The following is a 21,702-nucleotide window of genomic DNA, read 5'->3' as shown; positions in this document are numbered from 1 at the left end:
AAGTTCCAGGTATTGATAACACTAGCAAAGTACCACAAACAGTAGCATCTAAAAGACCTCATCATCCACATAGATTCTTTCTTTGATCTGTATTCTATTCTGGTTCTCCTTCTTTACAATAGTCAAGTCAACAACATTTATTAAGCCCCTACTATGTAGCAGTCACTATGCCAAACACCAGGGATAGAAAGGTAAACATTGACTCTGTCCTCAAAGAGCTCACATGAGTGGTAAATATCACTAGTAAACAGCTAATCATAAATATCTGACAAGGTATAAAATAAGAAGATATATATGTTCACCAAAAGTGTTTGTCATTGTGATGGAAAAGATCCAGAAGAGAGTCTAAGTCCTTACTTAACTAATATCTATAGAGTTTATTATAGAACAGATATTTAATATTTATAACTCATTTAGAATTTTAATTTAAACATAAAGTTCTGCTAACATTGTGTAGGGACCAATGTTAAATTGTAGTAATTCAATCAACAAATTTTCTTTCAATATGTCAAGGAATCTTGATCTTATTGATATGGATGCTATGTGTATTGTTGTGGAGTCATTTCAATCTTTTCCAACCTCATCTGGGATTTCCTTGGCAAAGATACTATAATGGTTTGCGTTTCTTTCTCCAGATCATTTTACAGATGAGGAACAGAGAAAACAAGATTAAGTGACTTGTCCAAGGTCACACAGCTTGTAAATGTCTAATGCCAGATTTGAACTCAGGTCCTCCTGATTCCAGGGCAAGTACTCTATCCAGTGTGCCATCTAGCTGCCTAATGTTGTCTACCAATACAAACAATAACTCATCCACACCTTGTCATTACCTCAATACATCCATGTTCTTCTGTAAATTCTCCAAATGCCACCCCCTGCTTGTTATAGGTCTTCTCCTCTTTCCCGACATCTTATGGATACCAGTAGAGCATGGCAGTTGCTAAAACGTTATCCTTTGCCTTTTGATACATGATTGGCCTGGCTGATGGGACAGTCCTATATCTCTCTCATAAGCTTCTTTTTTTTTTTTTGCTTTTTGTAGGGCAATTGGGGTTAAGTGACTTGCCCAAGGTCACATGGCTAGTTTTTGTGTTAAGTGTCTGAGGCCAGATTTGAACTCAGGTCTTCCTGTCTCCAGGGCTGTGCCACCTAGCCACCCCCTCTCATAATATTCTTTATGCTAATAATTCTATATAATTTTGGAATCAGTCTTTCAGATTCAAAAGGATATCAGTTGCCAGATAGTTTAATCCATGCTTGAAAAAAAGATTCCCTCATTGAATGATGGTGAATCTGTGAAATAAGTGAAGTATGATTTTGGTTCCCTCTTACTGTCATTGAGTATATCACATATAGCAATGTTCAAGAATATTTCTCAAAAAGGAGGTAAATGTGGATAAAGCCTTTGGGGGAATGTGGCCCAGGATTGTAAAGTTCACTCAATACCAAATGCCCTTTTTATATTGTGCTGAGACTTGAGTGGCATAAATATGCTTTCCTTAGGCTATTGTCTAGGAACAGAAACTGTATCTAGGAAGTAATTTAGAATCATTTGCAATCTGCATTAATTACTTCAAAGGTACTATTGAAATGGAAAGAGCATAATTGGAGTCAGAAGACCTGGATTCATGTTCAGGATCTGCTAGTTATTAGCTGGGACTTCCCTTGCTCTAGGCATTAGCTTCTTTGTTAAATGAAGGAGTTGGATTATATGATTTAAAAGGTCCTTTTCCAGCATTGATATTCTACAGTTGTGCCAGTGGTATATAATGGGAAGAGCAATTAATTGGAAAGGAACATTTATGATATTGGACAATCCAGTGGGCTTCTCATTGGAAATTGCAAACCCAGTTCCAAAGCCCATTGGTATGGGACTTTTTCCTCACTGGTAGATATGAATGTCTTGGCCCAACATGAGTTGTTAAGAGCAGAAGAATTCAGTTCTTGAGATGGTCTTTGGGTTCTCTTCAAATTTCTAGTCACTTTGGGCACTTCTGCCTTCCATATTCAAGAACGAAGATGGCCAGCCCCATTTCAGGTTGCTAAAAGAAAAGGCTTTGGGAAAACATGAGAGGAGCTTTCAGTCTGTATTATCTCTCTGTCTCTGTCTCTGTCTGTCTTTCTCTGTCTCTGTCTCTCTCTCTCTCTGTCTCTGTCTCTCTCTGTCTCTATCTCTCTGTCTCTGTCTCTCTCTGTCTCTGTCTCTCTGTCTCTGTCTCTCTCTGTCTCTGTCTCTCTGTTTCTCTGTCTCTGTCTCTGTGTCTCTGTCTCTCTCTGTCTCTGTCTCTCTCTGTCTCTCTCTCTCTCTCTTTCTTTCTCTCTCTCTGTCTCTCTTTCTCCCTCCAGCTTCTTACACTAGAGACTTTGGAGATTTTTTCCCCCATGGGTGAGTAAGATCTAGATTCCTCTCATTCCCAATGGGAAAATTCCTTCATTCTATATTGTCTAGTATGTATTCTTCTACATATATTTTCTCTGATTTCTGTTTTGCTGCCAAATTATATATGTCAGTTTCTTTGACAATTACAATATGTATTCATTGGGGAACTGGTATTTGGTGGGAAAGAGGTCAATTTTTGAATATAAAGTCCCCACTCCCAATATTGAGACAATGATTCAAGCCAGATTGAACCTCTGGTCCCAATTTCCTACCCCCCCCCCCGGCAGGAATTAAAGTCTCCTTTGGAAAAGAGTAGAGGGGAAAAAAGTTAGAGGTGTCATCTTTAAGTAAAGCCACTTGATGCCTCTGATGCTCAGTTTCCTCAAGTGTAAAATGAGGACATTGTGCTAGTTGATCTCTAAGGTCTCTTCCATCTCTGACATTCTGTGATAAGGCATAATGTACTACAACAATGCTGAGATAGGTCAGAGTTCCATATTCTTTCTCCCCCTCTTATTCCCCCCAACCCTATCCCTTATGGAGGTTAAACTATTTCTTTTCCTAAAAACCAAATATGATCCCTCCAAGACTTGACTGGTTCAGAAAGTCACCTAACTATTCATACTATTTCCTTGTGGCCTTAGGCTATATTGATATGGCTTCCTATTCACCTAAGAGCATAAAAGTACCAACCATGTGGACTCTGGTTCCTTCAGACTTGGTAGTGGTCCCAAGGCAAAATGAGTCAACATGCCTTACCTTGGTGACTAGATGGATTTCCAGATATTTATTTTAGCTAAGTGCTGTATCTTTATTGAATATCCTTTCTGTACTGTGGCTAAGTAAATCTCTTTGTGTTAAATGTTAAATGACACATGAGTACTGAATTTTATTCTAATATTGGACCTAAACTATCAGTAAACTGGTCTGAGTCAGGTCTGCCTATTACAGGTACCATTTAGCAAATTACTTTTTTTTTTTTTAAAGCAATCAGGGTTAAGTAACTTGCTCAAGGTCACACGGCCAGTTATTATTAAGCAAATTACTTTTATGTGTATTATTTTATTTCAAAGAGAAAAATGATCTCTCTAATTTCTTTTTGATAGATATTGGAAGTCTATATTAGTGTCCAGAAATATTTATGAAAATAAAAATTCTAGTGTTTGGAATTGTCATGGTACTAATATATTGGATTTTTCATTGGGTGTTCTATATAGATAGTCATGATGGTACTTTCTTTTGATCTTAGCAAACAGTCTTTGCTTTCTCTCTCAATATGAGATTCTGAAAAGAACAGTGCAATACTCTCTAATCTGATTTTCATTGAATAAATATCTCCCAATTTTCCTCAATTTTGAGTCATGCTTGCCAGGAAATGGGATCCTATTAAATTATCTTCCAAGTGGGAACTACAACTTTATGTGGCAATGGAAGGTATGTAATTTAAGAAAAAAGACAAGGTAAAATGAGGCTGGTCCAAGTTTATGGGATGGATTCAAAAGTGAAACCGGATTTCAGAAGGAGCCTATCACGTTTTCTTTATATTTCTGATGGAAAAGCTAGAGAAAACCACTAAAATCCTATATCTCTCAATTCAGGTTCTATGGAAAGCAGAGCCGCTGCCTTCTTATAATTTCTCCAAATGAATCTATGCCAGTCTACGGATTTCTAGTTGGATTAGATAGTGAGTCATAATTTTTTTAATCAGATAAGCTAATTTATATTCATGTAGCACCTCTTCTCAAAGAAAAAAAATTAGTGATTTTCTTTTACTTTACCAAGCAAAATTCAAATATCTTTTTCTAGTATCCCAGACCCAAACTGGAGAAAATGGAGAAATCCAACATTTTTAACATTATATATATATATATATATATATATATATATAGTTCCTATCTATACATTCTAACATCCTCATCAAATGGTACAGTAGTCCTCAGAACACACTCTCCTGTTTCTCTGCTTGGTACAATCTCTTTACCTTTCTGTCTTCTGAGTTCCTATCCATCCTTCAAATTCAAATGCCACCTCTTTCATTAAGCCCTTCAGACCTCATAGTTAAATTTCATTTGCATTTATCTCTGATGAATTTATCATATAACATTTTATTTCATAGTTAATGTATTGTGATCTGTCTCCCTAAAAGGTTGTAAGGGCAAGAAGTGAGACTGTGGCCTCCTCCATAATCATATTCCCAGCACTAAAGGAGGGAGGTAGGGAGTTGCTCTGAACATAGCAATTGCTTAATCAATATTTGTTGAATTAAATAGAACTAGAAGCATGGCAAAACACCATAGATATCATATATCATGGCAAAGTGTTGATTCTAATTGGGGTTCATTTTCTAGCCCTCACTCCCAAAATGAAATGACAGTTTGGGAAGGCAATGAGAAATAGCCTTGTGATGATTTTTCTTTTAAACTGACAGGAAATATATCTTATGAAGCATTTTAAGAGCCTGCTGTGATTTCAGCAGAAGGGCAATTATGAACATTTGTGTATTAGAAACATACAAGTAGAAGACCTTAATTGCTCAGCTGTTATAGCCATCACATCTAGGATGCTAATATAAAATCAGTGAATATGTGCTTTGTTTTAGTTATTCAGAATCTGGTGTCTCATATGCACTTCTAACCTGACTGTGGAACAATATTTAATATACAGCTTTCCTGGGTATTCCATATATATGGCGTTGAAGTGTATGACCCTAATCGTAGTTGTACTTTGTTATGTTTTCCTCTCTCAAGAAATGAATGGAGCTTACTAAGTTGGGCAGAGCAAGGTAGAGTTGCTCAGTAACAATAATTCCCTTTTACATAGTGCTTTAATGTTTATAAGAAATACATAGAGGGATGAAGAGGGAGATGAATTAAGAGTCTGGAAGGCCTGAAATCTTGCCTCTAACATTTTCTAACTATTTGATAATGGGCAAATCATTTAACAATCTAAGCCTCAGTTTCTTCCTTCATAAAATAGGGATGATAATAACCATAAGCGCCTACCTTGCAGGCCTCCAGGAAAAATTAAGTTAAATTAAAGCAAAGTGCTTTAATTGTTATTTCTTATAAGATCTTATCAAATGAGATTATACATACATACATACATACTGTATTTTCCAATCTTTAAAGCCCTATAAACAGTAGTAGGGAGTTAACATACAAACAAAATGTTTTGTGAGGTCTAAGAAAAAATATTGTTACTGAAGAGGCAAAACAGGAAAGGATCCATGGGGGTAGGGATGAATAGGAATTCAAGAGACAAAGCAGGAAAGAGTAGACATTTCAGCCTATAAAACAGGAAGAGCAAATGCGTCGATGGAGCAGGGCACAAAATGTAGCCAGTGTTTTCAGACAGAAAGTAGCTTAGTGTGCCTGGAACACTGAAGGCATGGAGAGGAATAAGAGGATATAAGTGTAACAGATTAAATGGACAATGGGTGGAAGTTGAAGGAGACCAATTCAAGTTTAATATCTGGAGAAAACTTCCTAAAAGTTAGAGCTGGTCAAAAATGGAATGGGCTGTCAAGAACTGTTGGTGGGTTGCCCTTCTTTGGAGGTCTTCAAACAGAGGATAGATGACTATTCCTTGGTTCTAGTGAAAAGTGCTTTCTGATATATAGGTTGGACTATATAGGATATCTAAATGGCTGTTGAGGCCACTTCAAATTCTCTGAAATCCCTCTCACCCTATCTATGATGACTATATCTCTGTGTCTTGGGTTAGCTTGGTCTACAAAGTTAAAAAAGCTAGAGAGAACCAGAAGGAAATAGAGGGATGTGACTAACATCTTAACTGTTGGAAGTGTTACCTGAAGAGATCAGAGGATGATGGTGGCATCAGGTTTTCTTTGCTGAACATCTGCTTTTGAGTCAAATATTCTCTGCCCCATGAACAAGAAATGAGCCAGCCATAGCAAGAAGTATTTAGAAATATGTCCAGGGCAGGGCACAGAAAGGAAGACCAGTAAGAATTTCAGTTTGCATAAAGGGATTTTCATACTATGCTATGAGATCAAGCCAAGACTTGGATTCAGAGTTCACAAGTACATGATCTAATGGATGACTCTACTGGATTGTATTAGTTGAACATCATTTGGAAAATATCATATTTCCTATATTTCTTTGCTTGCAGGAAGAATGATCATGAAGGACCAAAACAACTGAACTGTCTATTCACTAAGAACTCCTGAGTTTGGAGCTTGTGTATATAAACATGAAGAACAAACAGCAATAGAAACATAGAGAATAGGTGGTAACCTGAGCCTAGGAAGTGCTTCAGGCGTGCAGTTTCATGGCCATTGTCAGATAGGTGGAGTAGTTGATTGGAGTATTGGACTTTGGGTCAAACTCTGTTTGACACTTACTAACTGTGTGACCAAAGATAAGTTAATTAATTTCTCTGTGACTCAAGTTTCCTCAAACATAAAATATGGATAATAATAGCATCTATTTTCTGGGGGTGGTTATGAGGATCAAAGGAGCTAATATATGTAAAGTGTTTTGCCAACCTTAAAGCACTATTTAAGTGGTAGCTATATTATTATTGTTGCTATTCTTATCATTATCAATGTCACTTTTAGCAAATTTCCAGCCTGTGAATTCATTGGTGTATGGAGCATCTGGTGAGAACTTTCTTCTACCAATACAAATCTATACTTGCTACTTGCTTATAGTCTCAGAGACTTGTTTAGGGGCACTCAGTCATTAAGTGACTTGTCTAGAATCACGAAGACAATATCTATCAGAGGCAGGATTGGAACCCAGGTCTTCTTGTCCACAATAGAAATTCCCTAACCCATTATGCTATGCAGCTTCCGCAATGTATTATTTATTTATTATTTTATTGATTCAATGCTCCATTGAATCAATCAAATCTCTGTTCTGGAGAGCAATTTGGAACTATGCCCAAAGGGCTATAAAAATGTGCATGCCCTTTGACCCAACAATACCATTTTGAGGGCTGTATTCCAAAGAGATCATAAAAATGGGAAAAGGACCCACATGTACAAGAAATGTTTTTAACAGCTCTTTTAGTGGTGTCTAAGAACTCAAAATTGAGGGGATGCCCATTAATTGAGGAATGGCTGAAAAAATTGTGATATATGAATGTAATGTAATACTACTATGCTATAAGAAATGATGAACAGGCAGACTTCAGAACAACCTGGAAAGACTTATATGAACTGATGCCGAGTGAAGTATGCACAACCAGGAGAACATGGTGCACAGTAACAACCACAGTGTGCAATGACTGATTTTACTAGACTTAGCCCTTCTCAGCAATGCAAGAACCTAAAACGATTCCAAAGGACTCATGATGGAAAATGCTATCTACATCCAGAGAAAGAACTATGGAATCTGAATGCAGACCATTTTATTTTTTTTTCTTTCTCAAGGTTCCTCCCATTCATTCTAATTCTTCTATACAACATGACCAATGTGAAAATATGTTTAATAGAAATGTAAATGTAGAGCCTATATCAGATTGCATTCTGCCTTGGGGAGAGAGGAGGAGAGGTGGGAAAAAGTGGTGTAGGAAGATTAAGGAAAGAAGAAAAGGTTTAGAACAATCTCTGCAAGTATGAGATAAAGAATCATTTAAAAAGGAATGAAAGGATTGCTTTAATGAAGTGAAGGCCCAGTTGTTATTAGATAGTATAAATTTGTAGTGGACCAAGTTAGCAAGGTTTTGTAACTGTCTCCAACTATATTAAAGAAGGTCGATAATGGGAAACGTCTAGGGTTGGAGTATGGCAGGGAGAAAGAAGTGGTAGGACATGGGAGCCAGGGATATGAGACAGAGGACAGTGTAGAGTTGAATTAGTTAACTAAATTATTGACAATGTGAAGTCAGAAATCTGGGAAAGTACTGAGGGAATGAAAGGACTGGTGGTCACAGTGAGGATGAAGAATAGGTTTAGCAGGAATAAGTCAGAGAGAGAGATTAAATAATAAGACATTATAGTTAAAAAAGGAATTTCAGAGTTCTTTATCTTGGAAGTGTAACAATTGTGGTGCTGATAAGATCATAGGTGTGAACACCCTGACTGGCTGAGGTGGGAGTAAACTGGGTTGAGTAGGTTGAGCAATTGGTATGGTAGGGGATTTGATGGAATTTCAATATTCCTCTACTATGAGGGCAGGAACTGGAGTAGAGAGGAAGATTGAGAGACTGAATTCCTTGAAGAAGACTGGAGTAGTACCTGGGAGCCAGTAGATAATAGCCACCAGAACTTCAGTTGGGTATGCAATTTGGATAGAGTGAACCTCAAAGGAAGAGAAGCTACAGATTGATGGTAACAGAGGAAGAAGTTTGGAAATGGAAATGGAAAGTCAGAAGCATTGTCTCCCCCTCCCAGACCCCTTGGACTTACAAGATGAGCATAGACACCTTAGAGGGAGGTACAGTTAGAGGGAAGAAATTTGCTACTATCTGAGAACCAGAGAGTTCATCACTTCCCCTAAATTCACCTTCATTCATAGTGGAGCGCATAATCACATCCCAGAGTCTGATTTTTTCCTTCCCCTATAAGATCAGGTTAGTGGCTAGCAGTGCCATCTGGTGGTTAGAATAAGACAAGATAGGTAGGATAGGCCTTAAATGCAAAGAAATTTGAGCTTTACTCTCTAGTTGAGTGTCCTCATATCTTTTGATTTAGAGCAGGCTGATTTTAATGCCATTGAAATTGCAGTTCTACTCATACTTTACCCACATGAAATCTTGACAAGAAAGCAGTAGAAAATCACTGATATTTTGAACTATAAATCAAGACTCATATACTCTTTCTTATATGGTAATATAAGAAACTATTCATTTTCATTAAATACCTTGCTTAATTAAATTACTTTATTTGCCCTTTATGAATTACTATGTTTTTTCAGCAAATGAAAAATTATAACAAAATAACTTGATCACTAAAGTGATTCCTGGAAGTATGATCTGTCTTGGATAATTCTATCATCATATATAGTTTGATTTCTTTGATAAGGTAATAATACCTCAATATCACCATGATAAATGTGAATCATTATAATAGAGAAGTGCTGATTAATAGTAATTTACAAATAAAGAACAAGACCTGATATTTTAAAGTATTTGTAATATAATTTAAATTTATCTATTATAAAGTTTCCAAATAAGATAATGTTGATACAATGAAGCTAATTTTGACATTAACCAAAATGAAATTTTATCAAGTACTGAAACTGTTTTAGGTCTAGATTTATGATTTCATCAGTGTAGCAACTTAACTTCAAGGAAACTCCATCTACCCACAGAGATTGACAATAACTAAAGTGCCAAAATACTACAGTAGAAATATTTGTTCCTTATAATACACAGATAATCTGCCAGTTTTGTTTCTTTTGTCAAAATTATCTGGATTAATATACAAATACATGGTTATCTGCATGATAAATTTTATCAAATGAATGAAGTTGATTTCAGTTTCATATATAACAATCAATGTAAGCCATGGTATAAACCTTAATTGTAATACCACGAACACACCCCACATGCATATATATGTATATATGTACATATACCTACATATGTGTATGTACATATGTATACGTATATACACATACATACACAAACATGCACAGATATATGTTAACACGAAAATAAATGGAATCTATTGCTTGTCAGATATCTAAGATAATTGTGTGGGGTTTTTTTGGTTAGGGATCATTTAAATTAATTTAGTTAAACATATTACATAAAATGTTAACTCATAAAGAAAAGAGACATAATCCCTAGCAGGTTTATTAATCCATGTCATTTATACCTATGTTGATTATTTTGTGGTGATTTTACACAGAATGGATACAAACCATAGCAGATGGTTATCATATTATTAAGGCTTACTAGTAGGTAGTTGTTTTATAGCATGAGCAGCTCATTTCTGCAGTTACAATCTGATTGCTTATTTTTTCTAATGATAATAAAAGTCATAAATAGGTAGTACCCAAAGTCACTATAAAGAAGACTTAATTAGTAGAGAATGATTATGTGTCTCTGAGGTGGGTCAGAAAAAGATAGAAGAAAAAGTCTAGCAAGATACCAATGTAGCAAAGCAATCGGTACTGCCATCCATCATTATGAATTCATTATATCCTCCAAGTTTTAGATTTCATTACTGTTTTAAAAGTGGAGAGTCTTATCTAATCACAAAATCTCAACAAATATAATTCATAAATTTTTTTCATGACTTGCTGTAAACACTGGAAAATTAAAGGCATAGAAAGGAAGATTCAGTGCCTTTCTATGGTTTGGCAGAGGTATAGATTAAGAAATGAAGGTACCTGAGAGATCATCTAGTCATTTTACAGATGAGTACACTGAGGACCAGAGAAATGAAGGGATTTGCCCAAAGTAATACATATGGTCAAACTCAGGTGCCTATGACTTCCATTCTTCCACCTGAACTTGCTGCTTCATGTTTACATTTAGGATCTCTGAGTCTTCTGCCTTCAGCTTAATCATGACACCACCTTACTTCCTATAATGGATTGGACCTGACTTCAACTGGTAAACTGGTAGTTTGGGGTCAAAATTGAAATGAAATGAGACTCTTTTAATCCCATCTTAAGAGTTAACAAAAGGAGATTTAAATGTAAATTATTTGGCAAAAATAGGAAAATGAATGGTTCTACATAATTCCTTCAATAAAACCATTTGTTTCATTGAAGGAATTCTGTAGGGCCACTTGCTTTAAACCAGGGACACTCAAAAGAGAGAAAGAAAACTATGGACTTATATTCCTAATTAATATAGGTGAAAAATTTTTTTAAATAAAAGATTACCCAAGAGATTACATCAACATATAAAAAAAGATTTCATATTAGGCTCACATTGGGTTTATACCAGAAAACCAGAGTTTGTTCAAAATTAGGAAAATTAGAGACATTTTGACGATATTAATTATGAGAAAACAAAAAAATATGATTATATTAATAGCTGAAGAAAAAAAATTTTAAATAAAATACAACACCCATTTCTGGTTGTTGTAGTTGTTTGAAGAGAAAATCTAGGAATAAATGGACCTGTCCTTATAGAATAAGTAGCATTCTCCCAAAACTAAGAACCAGCATTCTATATAATAGGGATAAACTAGAGCTCTTTTCAATATGATTAGTAGTAAAGGAAAATGTCCATTATCCTAACTACTCTTGGACTACCATTTTGAAAGAGTACAAGACACACTAGCTATAGCAAATTGAGAAGGAAAAAAAATTGAGGAAGTGAGCATAGTCAGAGGAAAGAAAATGATCACTTCTGTAGATGATATTATGGTTTGCCTAACTCTAGAGATGATTTCTAGAGAAATAACAATTTCCACAGTGTTGCAGGATATAAAATCAATCCATATGCTCTGTATCATCTTCATTTCCTGTATATTACCAATAAAACTAGAAGGCAGAGATAGGAAAAATTCTATGTAAAACAGCTACTGAATATATAAAATATTTGGAAGTCTATCTACCAAGACACACAGAGAAACTATATAAATTCAAATATAAACACATTTTCTGGAAATAAAGACCTAAATAATTAGAAATGTAGGTTTTTCATGCATAGACCAAGTCAATATAATAAAAACGACAATACTACCTAAACTTATTTATACATTTATTCAACCCCATACCAATTAATCCACAGAATGACTAAACTAGTAAAGAATAAAATAGAAAAAAATAGGAAACAACATAAAATTAGAAAATAATTTAAAAATTCACCTGGAAGAATGAAAGATCAAAATTCTAAAGGGAAATAAATAATGAAAGAAAGTGAGAAAGAATGGGGTCTAGCAGGATATTTTCTCAAACTACACTACAAAGTAATAATAATCGAAATAATTTGGTTGGTACTAGTTTAGAAATAGAGGAGTAGCTAGATGGTATAGTGGGTTATAGTGGATAGAGTGCTGAGCTTGATTTGCCTCGGTTTTCTCATCTGTAAAATGAGAAAGAAATGGCAAACCACTCTAGTATCTTTGGCAAGAAAACCACAAACGGGGTCACAAAGAGTCAGACATGACTGAACAACAACAACAAAAATAAATTTAAAAGGCAGATTAATGGAACAATTGAGATACACAAAAAGAAGTAAATATAGTAGTTAACTGTTTGATAAACCCAAAGACACCAGCTGCTAGAATAAAAACTCATCAAAAACTACTGGGAAAACTGTAAAACAATCTGGCACAAACTAGGTATAAACCAACATCTCATACTGTTTACCAAGACAAAGTCCAAATGGATATATGACTTAGACCTAAAGGATGGCATCATGCACAGAATTAGAGGAGAAATGAAGAAGTTACATTTCTGATCTATGGATAGTATAATGGTACATGACCAATCAAGAGGAGAGGATGGAAAAGTTTGATTATATGAAATTTAAAGGTTTTGCACACACAAAACCAAAAGCAGTTAAAATCAAATGGGAAGTAGGTAACTGGAGGGCAAATTCTTTGAAGCAAGTTTCTCTGATTATGATCTCACTTCTAAGAGATATCTAGATCTAAATCTAGATATAATGTGTGTGTGTGTGTAATGGATTCAAATTTATAAGAATAAGAGCCATTCCCTCAGTTGATAACTGATCAAAAGATATGAATGAGACATTCTCAAAGGAAGAAATCTAAGCTACTAGTCAGTAAGCATTTATAAAGTTCTTAATGTGTTAAGCACTAAGGATTTAAAAAAAGGCAAAAGACCTTCTCAAAGAGCTCAGAGTATAAGGGGACATCCTGCAAACAACAGTGTACAAACAAGATGTAGATAAGATAAATTGGAGATAATCAAGGCGAGGAGGACATTAACTTTAAGGGGGGTTAGGAAAGGCTTCTCACAAAATATGGGATTTTAGCTATGATTTAAAGGAAGTCAGGGAAGTTGGAAGGCAGAAATAAGGAGTATTCCAGGCATCCTGAAAGGCCATGGAAATGCCCAAAGAGGAGAGATGATGTATATTGTGGGAGGAACAGCAAAGAGCCTAGTGTCACTGACTCACAAAGTACGTAAAGGGGAGTAAGTATAAGAAGACTAGAGAGGTAGGAGGGGACCAGGTTGTGAAGGACTTTGAATGACAGGGGATTTTATAGTTGATCCTAGAGAGGAGTGGGGGCCTCTGAAGTTTATTGAATGGGAGAGGTGGATTACATGATTAGCTCTCAACTTTAGGAAAATCACCTTGACAGCTGATCAGAGGATGGACTGAAGGGGAATAGTTGAAGTAGGAAGACCAATCAATAAGTTATTGCTATAGTCAAGGTGTGAGGTGAGGGCCTGCACCAGAATGGTGACATATCAGATGAGAGAAGAGGGCATATATGGGAAAAAAATGCTCTAAATCATTAATAATTAGAGAGATGCAAATCAAAGCAATTCTGAGGTGCTACCTCCCACCACCAGATTAGCATAACTGACAAAGAAGAAAAAAATTTGACAAATGTTGGAGGTACTAAAGAAGACTAGGTGTACCCTAAGGTATTATTGGTGGGGCTGTCTTGGTCCAGTCTTTGTATTTGGTTCAAATTTAATTAAGTTCTATTTTAATATTATTGGTTTTCTTTGTAATCTTTTGTATTTTAACTGTTTCAGACTTTATTTCGAGGAGTCTTTAGGCTTCACCCAACTGCCAAAGGGGCCATAGCACAAAAACAAAAACAAAAACGTTAAGAACCCCTGGCCTAGGAAGGAAACAAACATTTACTAAGCACTTATTATGTGCCAAAAATTTTACAAATATTATCTCATTTGATTCTTACCACCACCTTGGGAGGGACATGCTATCATTATCTCCATTTTATAGTTGAGGAAACTGAGGCAGACAGAAATCAAGTGACCTGTCCAGGGTCAAACAGTTAGTTTCCAAGGCTGTATTTGAACTCAGGTCTTCCTGATTCCTGGTCCAGCATTTCATCCATTGTAGCACCTAATTGCCTAGAAGAAATATGATAGTACAGGAAGAGTACTTCCTCTACAAAATCCTCTTCTGATTCATCTTGGTGATACGGAAGTAATGCTGAGTTCCAAAATATTATACCAGTAGAGAACAGCTCTGTTTGGCAAAATGTAAAGGCTAAGACTATGGGGGCAGCATCAGATTGGAGATTTGTTATTCAAGGACCAGACTATCCCAGTTCTTTGCTAGAGAGCTGGCTCCTAGATGGTGATATTTTAGGGTTCAGAGAAACTCACAAAAACTTCCAGAAAGTTGTGGAAAGGTGGAGAACTCCCTGGTAGAGGGAGTTGTCATATTAATAAGACCATAGAACTTTGAAGTATTAAAGGAATAGTATTTAGACTGTAGGAATGAACAATTTTTATTGTCACATTTCAAGAAAAAAAGTATAAATTCTCAAATTTCCAATTGCATTTCAAATCATTCTGATGAATCAAAAAAAATTTTTTTCCTGTTTACCAAAAATGCATCTTCTGTCCACTCCCCAGGTGTGTACTGGGGAAAAAAAATAGTAAGGAGGGAATGAAGGTAAAAAGGAGGAAGTAATTAATTTCCAACTAAATGGGGGAAAAAAGCATAGTTTATAAGTAGTAGTCTAACCCATACAATTATAAAATCAGACATTCAGAAGTGGAAGCCATCTTGAAGTCCATTGAATCTAACTCCCTTCTCTGACAGATTAAGAAGCGAGGCAGGGTGATTTGCCCAGAGTCATACAGATAGTATCCGAAGCAAGATTTGAACTCTGGTTTTCCTTATCCTACAGTCCATCTCTTTAGTGGAATTGATATAGCACTGAATTGAGTATCAGAAATGTGTGTTGGAATTCTGGTTCCATTTCTGACTAGTTTAGTGATCTTGGGCAAATCTCTTGATCTCAGTATTTTGGGGCATCAGTTCCCTTATTTGTAAAGATGATTTTTAAGGTGCCCTCTGGTTCTAAAATTCTATAATGCAATGTGAGACTAGATAGCCTCCAGAAATATGTTCTCTCATTTAAAAGAAAAGGAATCATGACATTTCCCTGTTATTTTAAAGAGAAATATTTAAGAAAGGGGAGGGGGGGAAAGGAAATCTTTTCCTAGCAAGGATCTGTGCTTTTGTATGGCAGCTAGTGCTTTATGGGCTTTGAGTAATGAAAAATCAGAGAGCAGGAGAAGGAGAACTACTTTGCAATTAACTATTTAGCTAAGAGAAGATACAGAGCATAATGTGTGTACTGCATATGCAAATCTTTGTCTTGCAGATTGTTCAAAATATGTCCATTTGCCAACTACTTGAAGACAAAAGAGGATTGGATATGGGACTATAATTTTACCGGGGTTCAAATCCTCTCTCTGCTTACTGGTTTGACCTTGGGTAACTTGTCTAGACTTCTGCGTTGTCTAAAAGAAGAGGGATAGGCTAGATATAGTTAAGATCTCTTCCTACTAAACAAATTCAATGAAAAATCCTTCAGAGAACAGCTGCTTTTTCATTCCTTGATATGTAAAATGAATTCCATCTCCTAAGCCTCAAAGAGACGTGTATTATTTTTTTAAATCCTTAAGGAGGTCCTTCTAAGAGCATCAGGATTACCCATAATGGGAAAACTCAAATACTGATATTAACTCCCATCTCTGTGCAATGTGCATTGTGAAAATTCCTGGAAGAAATCAGTCTGGGGTGTTGAGAAGGCGGCCCTTGGGAAAGTTTACTTTTTTAATGACAGGAAAAGAATTTGAATATCCATCTTTCTCCTTGCCAACTGGAACCTGGGTGTAATTCTGCTGAAAAGCCTGCTATCCTTGAATGCAATCACTTTCTACTCTTAAACCCAGAACCTGTTAGTCTTCACTACTGAGCATGCCCAGACACATTATTGGAAATACTGAATATTTGACTTTCGGATCCAGGTTTTAGCTACTGCAAAGGGACCGCAGGCAAAGAGATTGTGGAATAGGTTGTAAAAGATAGGGACCAACACCGCCTTCCCCGCCCCAGGCAAAGGGCACGAGGTGAGAAAGCATCGAGGGGGTGTGGATTTTATCCCTTACCAAGTATCTGATCGAGATTTCCTCAAATTGCAAAGGAAAAGGTGCCCAATTCAATTCCGGTGAGATTTTATGGGTATGACCATTCATTGATCTATATGCATAAAGAAGTCACCAGAGAGATTCGTTTTAAGGAAGGTGCAGCTATTCCCAAAGGAAACTTTAAGAGTAGTTACATTATATGCTCATCTGTGAGGGATAGAGGTGGTATTGGGCACCCAGAGCTACAACTGACCACCTACCTACGTGAAGTAGGAAACACCCAAGACAGTTGCAATCACTAGGTTGTCCTTTCTGAGAGCAGAGCACAGGACTGGCTTCTAATCACCGACAATGTATTTATTTTTCAGGGACAAGAGTGACAAATCCGAATTCTTCCCATGGTGGCCGTAGGCTGGCCTTTACAAATTACTGCCGGTCCTCCACACCCTTCCTAATTCTCACTTGTGTTGCTAAATTGTAAACTGAATGCCTAGGTTTGTGGGTAGTAGACATCCTTCTCCTAGGTCAAAGATAAAGTAAGTTCAGGCAGTAAAGAGCTGCTTTCCTCCAGGCCATTGCCACTGTCCTCTTCTTCGGTCCCAGTTCATTCCGGGCTCAGTCTGATCCTCGTGGAGCCACCCCCAGCTCCCCACGCCCACCCACCCACCCACGCGGGGCCGGCCCCTCTGCCAGCTCCAGACTGTCCTCTTGGCTGCAACTAAAACGCGGAGAAGTGGACTTGGCAGAGAGAAAACCCCTCTGTGGCGCCTAACACCGGAACTGGGCATGCTCAGTCGAAAGAGTAGGTTTGGGTCTCATGTAGGAAGCTTTGGCTCTACCCACCCTCTCCTCCCCTCCGCTCCCCACCCCCGCCCCCCTTTCCCCAGCCCAGCCTGTAGTAGTTACACACTGTGCACCCAGGGAGACTGGGAACATGGCGCTTGGAGCGATGTAACAGCGGAGAAAGAAAGGAGATGCAGCCGCCGCTTTTCTGACAGCCAGCTACCAGGTAGGGGCATCTTGCGGAGCGGCTACGGAGAATGGGGAGGGAGGCGTTGCTTCGGGAGATGTGCCCAGATGGGACCAGGAGCATCCTTCTCTGCCAGAGTCCCGGGCACGGAAGGATGCGAGTCCGGTGCAAAAGCTAGCTCTCTGACAGTGCAATTGTGCATCTCCTAGGAGATGCCTGGCACTAAACTGCTGGGAAGAAGCAGTCTGAGACAGGTACCTCTCTCAGATTCGCTCCATCTGCATCTTTCGCCCAAGGTTCGGCTGATCGAATGAGAGGCGTATTTCTGACCCCTGGGCGAGAGACGGGAATGGAAAAGCCCGGATAACTCACTGAGCAAGAGCAGTGGTACCCTGTACAGCTGCTGAGCCCCCAAACGCTGCCAGCTCTTTGTGTATACAGGAGCATATGTCCGGTGTAGACGTGGGCTTTGATAGATGTTTCTCCGGAATAGTGCTGGATACGTTGCTAGAAAAGGAATCTGGTGTGGATTTTGTCTCTTCACAGGTGTAGACTAAAACAAGTAAGTGATGTGATAGGAGTGTTGGGCTTTCCTTTGTTGTAGTGTTGCGTTTGTGTACGTGTGTTTTTAATTGCGAAGAACACCCGGAAACTTGTCATTTTAGGCACGTGTGTGGAGCATAATCTAGGGGATGCTTTTTCCTCTGAACTCTGCCAAAAATGATGTAGAGCCTTAGGTTTCTGGTAGGTAAACTTAAATCCTTTCAGGGATGTCGGGGTAGAGTATTAGTGCTTCTTTTGGGCAGTCAGTGAAATTTTTAAAGACTGCATAACTATGGAGCTAAACATGGGACAGCAATTGAATCAGCAACATAAAATTTCAGAGAAGTCAATTTAACTAAATGTTCTTGTCTATCAGAATTTTTTTTAAATGGATGGATGTCCAAGGAGAAATGGTTGAAAAAGACCTAGGAGACCTAGGTTCTTAGCTCAGTTTTGACACTAACTAGCTGCATGACCTTGGGGAAGTCACTTACCCACCCAAGGCCTGAATTTTCTCATTCACAAAATGAAGAGTTTATACTAGATGATCACTAGGATTTCGTGTAGCTCAAAAATCCTAGGAATCTACAATTCCAAATCCATATATAGTACAATAACAGTTATGCCAACTTACATTTGGCTAGGACTTAGAACTTTTTAAAGCACTTTCACATCCAGTCTTTCAATCTCGTTTGATCCTCACAACAATCCTGTGAGATTGAGTGGGAAGGTAAATATAGACATTTTATTACTTAAAAGAATTGGCAGACCTTAATATTGAATCATAAATATTTGGAACCCAATGTGACTCTAAAATGAATATTGTTAAATGTGAAGTAAATAGTAACACACATATGTATACCAAATAAAATATTAAAGTTTGGGGAAAATATGGTTAGGTAAAGTAGCATTGTGAATGTGTGTATTTAGTGTAATAATATTTTGAGAAAAAAGTGCAGAAGATAAATCTGAGAATGCTGCTGAAACGAGGTGGTATCAATTTCATCAGTAATATTAATAGTAGAACAAAATGTTTTATTTCCTGAGAAAGGGCAAGAAATGTTTGTATTTGCCACCTCTCCTTGTATAAGTTTTTGTTACTTAGATTTGCAAAAATTTAGAGCTAGAAGACACATTAGGGATCATTTAGCCCGAGCCCCTCACACTAGCATAATGGCCATGGGTTTTAGTATATAGTGAATATGAAAGTCTTCGAAGTTCCTTTTCTTGGTGTGTTCCATATGGTGAGAAATCATGATTCTGCCACAGCTGGATAGATGCTATTCTGAGAAGAGAGTTTAATAACAACTTTAACATTGGCTGACCCCAATAGAAGAACAGAAAGTCTGATGACTGGGATCATCAAGAAGAAATGGTGAAACATATTTTTCTTAATATCTTATGCAGTCTTCTAGATGACTCATGTATATGTATGTACATACACATATATAAAGTATATTCTAAGTACAACTGTAATGTACTTATATGGAAGTCTCTTTCAGTAGTCTTAACTAGCAGAACCTGGATAAGAACTAGATAAGATTAACAAAGCCTAGATAAGGGCTTGTAAGTGAACTAAGAATGTTGTATTGGCCAAAAGAGGTTTTACAACGTTCGTGCAGAAAAACTCTTGACTACTTATAAGAGAGCTGCTCGTCTTTTTATGCCTTTTTCAAAAGTAATTCTGATAAGCTTAGTTATCCGTTTTTCCAAAAAGTAGTTGCTAATTTCTGGATAGTGAGGGAATAAGTGGAAAAAAAAACCATGCAAAACAGACCTAAAAATTCAAAAAGCATAATGATATGGGCCATTTGAGATAGAGATGAACAGGGAGTGGCACCTCCAAATCTCCTTATTGATGTTCATAATGATGGACTTAAATCACCAAGAAAAAGTTCAATTATTTTTTAGTGTTTTTAAAAAGGCCAAACCTTTCAGAATCATCAAAGCAGAGTTCTTAAAAACATAGAGTAACTAACAGGCATCTTTCCAAAAAATAGATTTTCTTTATTCATTCTGTTTTGCAAATCAGAAGTAACTTAAAATATTTTCAGTAAGATCCCAAATAAGGACCAGTGTAAGCAAAGGCACTGAAAGAAGAAAGCTGGGAGTGTTACACTGTTGAAAAGTTGTTTAGTTTGGCTGGAATGTAAAATGTATGGAGGGCAGTGATATGAGTTAAGGCTGAAAAGGCAGAGTACCAGATTGTAGAGCATAATGAATGCCAGGTAGAGGAGTCTGACCTTTAATTGGTAGGTAATAGGGGCACTAGTGATGAGTTTTGAAGAGAGATATAATATGACCAGATTTGTAAGTAAACAAGACTTTACTCTGGCAGCAGTATGAATGATTTGGAAGCGGGGAGAGGATAGAAGTGTAAAGACCTGTTTGTTGTTCAGTCATTTCAGCCATTTCTGACTCTTAATGACCCCATCTGCCTTTTTTCTTGGCAAAAATACTGGAGTGATTTGCCATTTCTTTCTCCAATTCATTTTCCAGATAAGGAAACTGAAGCAAAAAGGGTTAAGTGACTTGCCCAGGGTCACATAACTAATGTATCTGAGACCAGATTTGAACTCAGTTCTTCCTGACTCCAGTCCTGGCATTCTATCCATTGTGCCACTTAGCTGCCACCTCCCCCCTAAAAAAAAGACCTGTTAGGAAAATATAATAAAAGTCCAGGTACCAAGGGACTTTACTAGGGTGATGGCAGTGGGAATAGAAAAGAAGGAACTGTTGGATGCCACTGATATTGAGGAGATAACTAATGGGAGAGAGAAGAGAATGATAACACCAAGATTTTATACGCAGGGGTCCGTAGTGTGATGGATAGAAACAGTGGTCCAGAGGAAGGACAGTAGTAACATCTTTGATCCAGTAAAATTTGTTATATGAAAAATAGTTATATACTCTTCTTTGACTTCACTGCAGAATGGACAATAGAAAATACACTTTAAATGAGTCTGGAGAGTAATTTAAATTAGATTTAAGATAGCATTTCCTGTTGAGGAAATTATTTAGAGCTAGCATGAGCTAGAACTCCATACAGCTGCCAGAATGATTTTCTTAGGGAACAAATTTGTGTTATTTCCCTTATCAGCAAACTCAGGTGGCTCTCTGTTACCTCTAGATTTGAATATATCCTCATCTTGGCATTTAAAAACCCTTCAGTACCTGGCCCCAACCTGCTTTTCCAGACTCATTATACATTACTACCTTTCATGAACCCTACAATTTAGTCAAATTGTCCTTCTTGGAGCTCCTCAAACACAGTACTTGGTCTCTTATCTTCATGCCTTGGCATTTGCCTAGAATGCCCCCTCTCTTGTCTACCTTCTGGCTCCCTAGTTTTCTTCAAGACTCATTTTAACATCTACCTTCCATAAACACAAATCAGTTCTTTTGTGATTACCCCATCCCCACCCCCATCCTCAGCACTGGTGGCTTCCCTCACAAATTTATCTTATATCACGTTTGAATGTTCATATACACAAATGTACTGTTTTTCCTGGCTAGATTGTAGGGAATGAGAATTCTTAAGGTAGGTACTTTTTTCTTTTTTTTTTTTTTTACTTTGTAACTCCAGTACCTAGCTAGCATAGCTTCAGCAGCTAGTAGATTCTTAGTAAATGCTTATCAGTTGATTGATCAATCTTAGAAAATTGGATTATCTGCATATGATTTAGTAATCAAGTGACCCCTACTAGACAAATAAATATTTAGATGAAGCCTCTCTGTTGACCAAGTGATATTGTTCAGCCTCTAATCATATGTTTCTATGATTCTTTTTAATGGTTCATTGAGGCATATGCTATAGTATGTAG

At 37.1% G+C, this 21,702-nt stretch overlaps 1 protein-coding gene across 2 annotated transcripts in view; it reads left to right on the top strand.

The window, feature by feature from the left end:
• Positions 1 to 17,245: 17,245 nt before the first annotated feature.
• Positions 17,246 to 21,702, top strand: part of PAK5 (p21 (RAC1) activated kinase 5) — a 395,791-nt gene continuing 391,334 nt past the window's right edge. The window contains exon 1 of one of the 2 annotated variants that reach the window (XM_069075401.1): positions 17,246 to 17,374. The gene's annotated coding sequence lies outside the window, so the exon portion shown is untranslated. The remainder of the gene's footprint in view (positions 17,375 to 21,702) is intronic. The other variant, XM_069075402.1, reaches the window with a different exon arrangement.

This window comes from Petaurus breviceps, unplaced genomic scaffold, assembly GCF_028583685.1.
Source record: "Petaurus breviceps papuanus isolate PSGF00001 unplaced genomic scaffold, PetGlider_PUasm1.0 90919, whole genome shotgun sequence".
Taxonomy (NCBI): domain Eukaryota; kingdom Metazoa; phylum Chordata; class Mammalia; order Diprotodontia; family Petauridae; genus Petaurus; species Petaurus breviceps.
The sequence above is the reverse complement of the archived record's forward strand: the minus strand, read 5'-3'. Positions and strand labels throughout refer to the sequence as shown.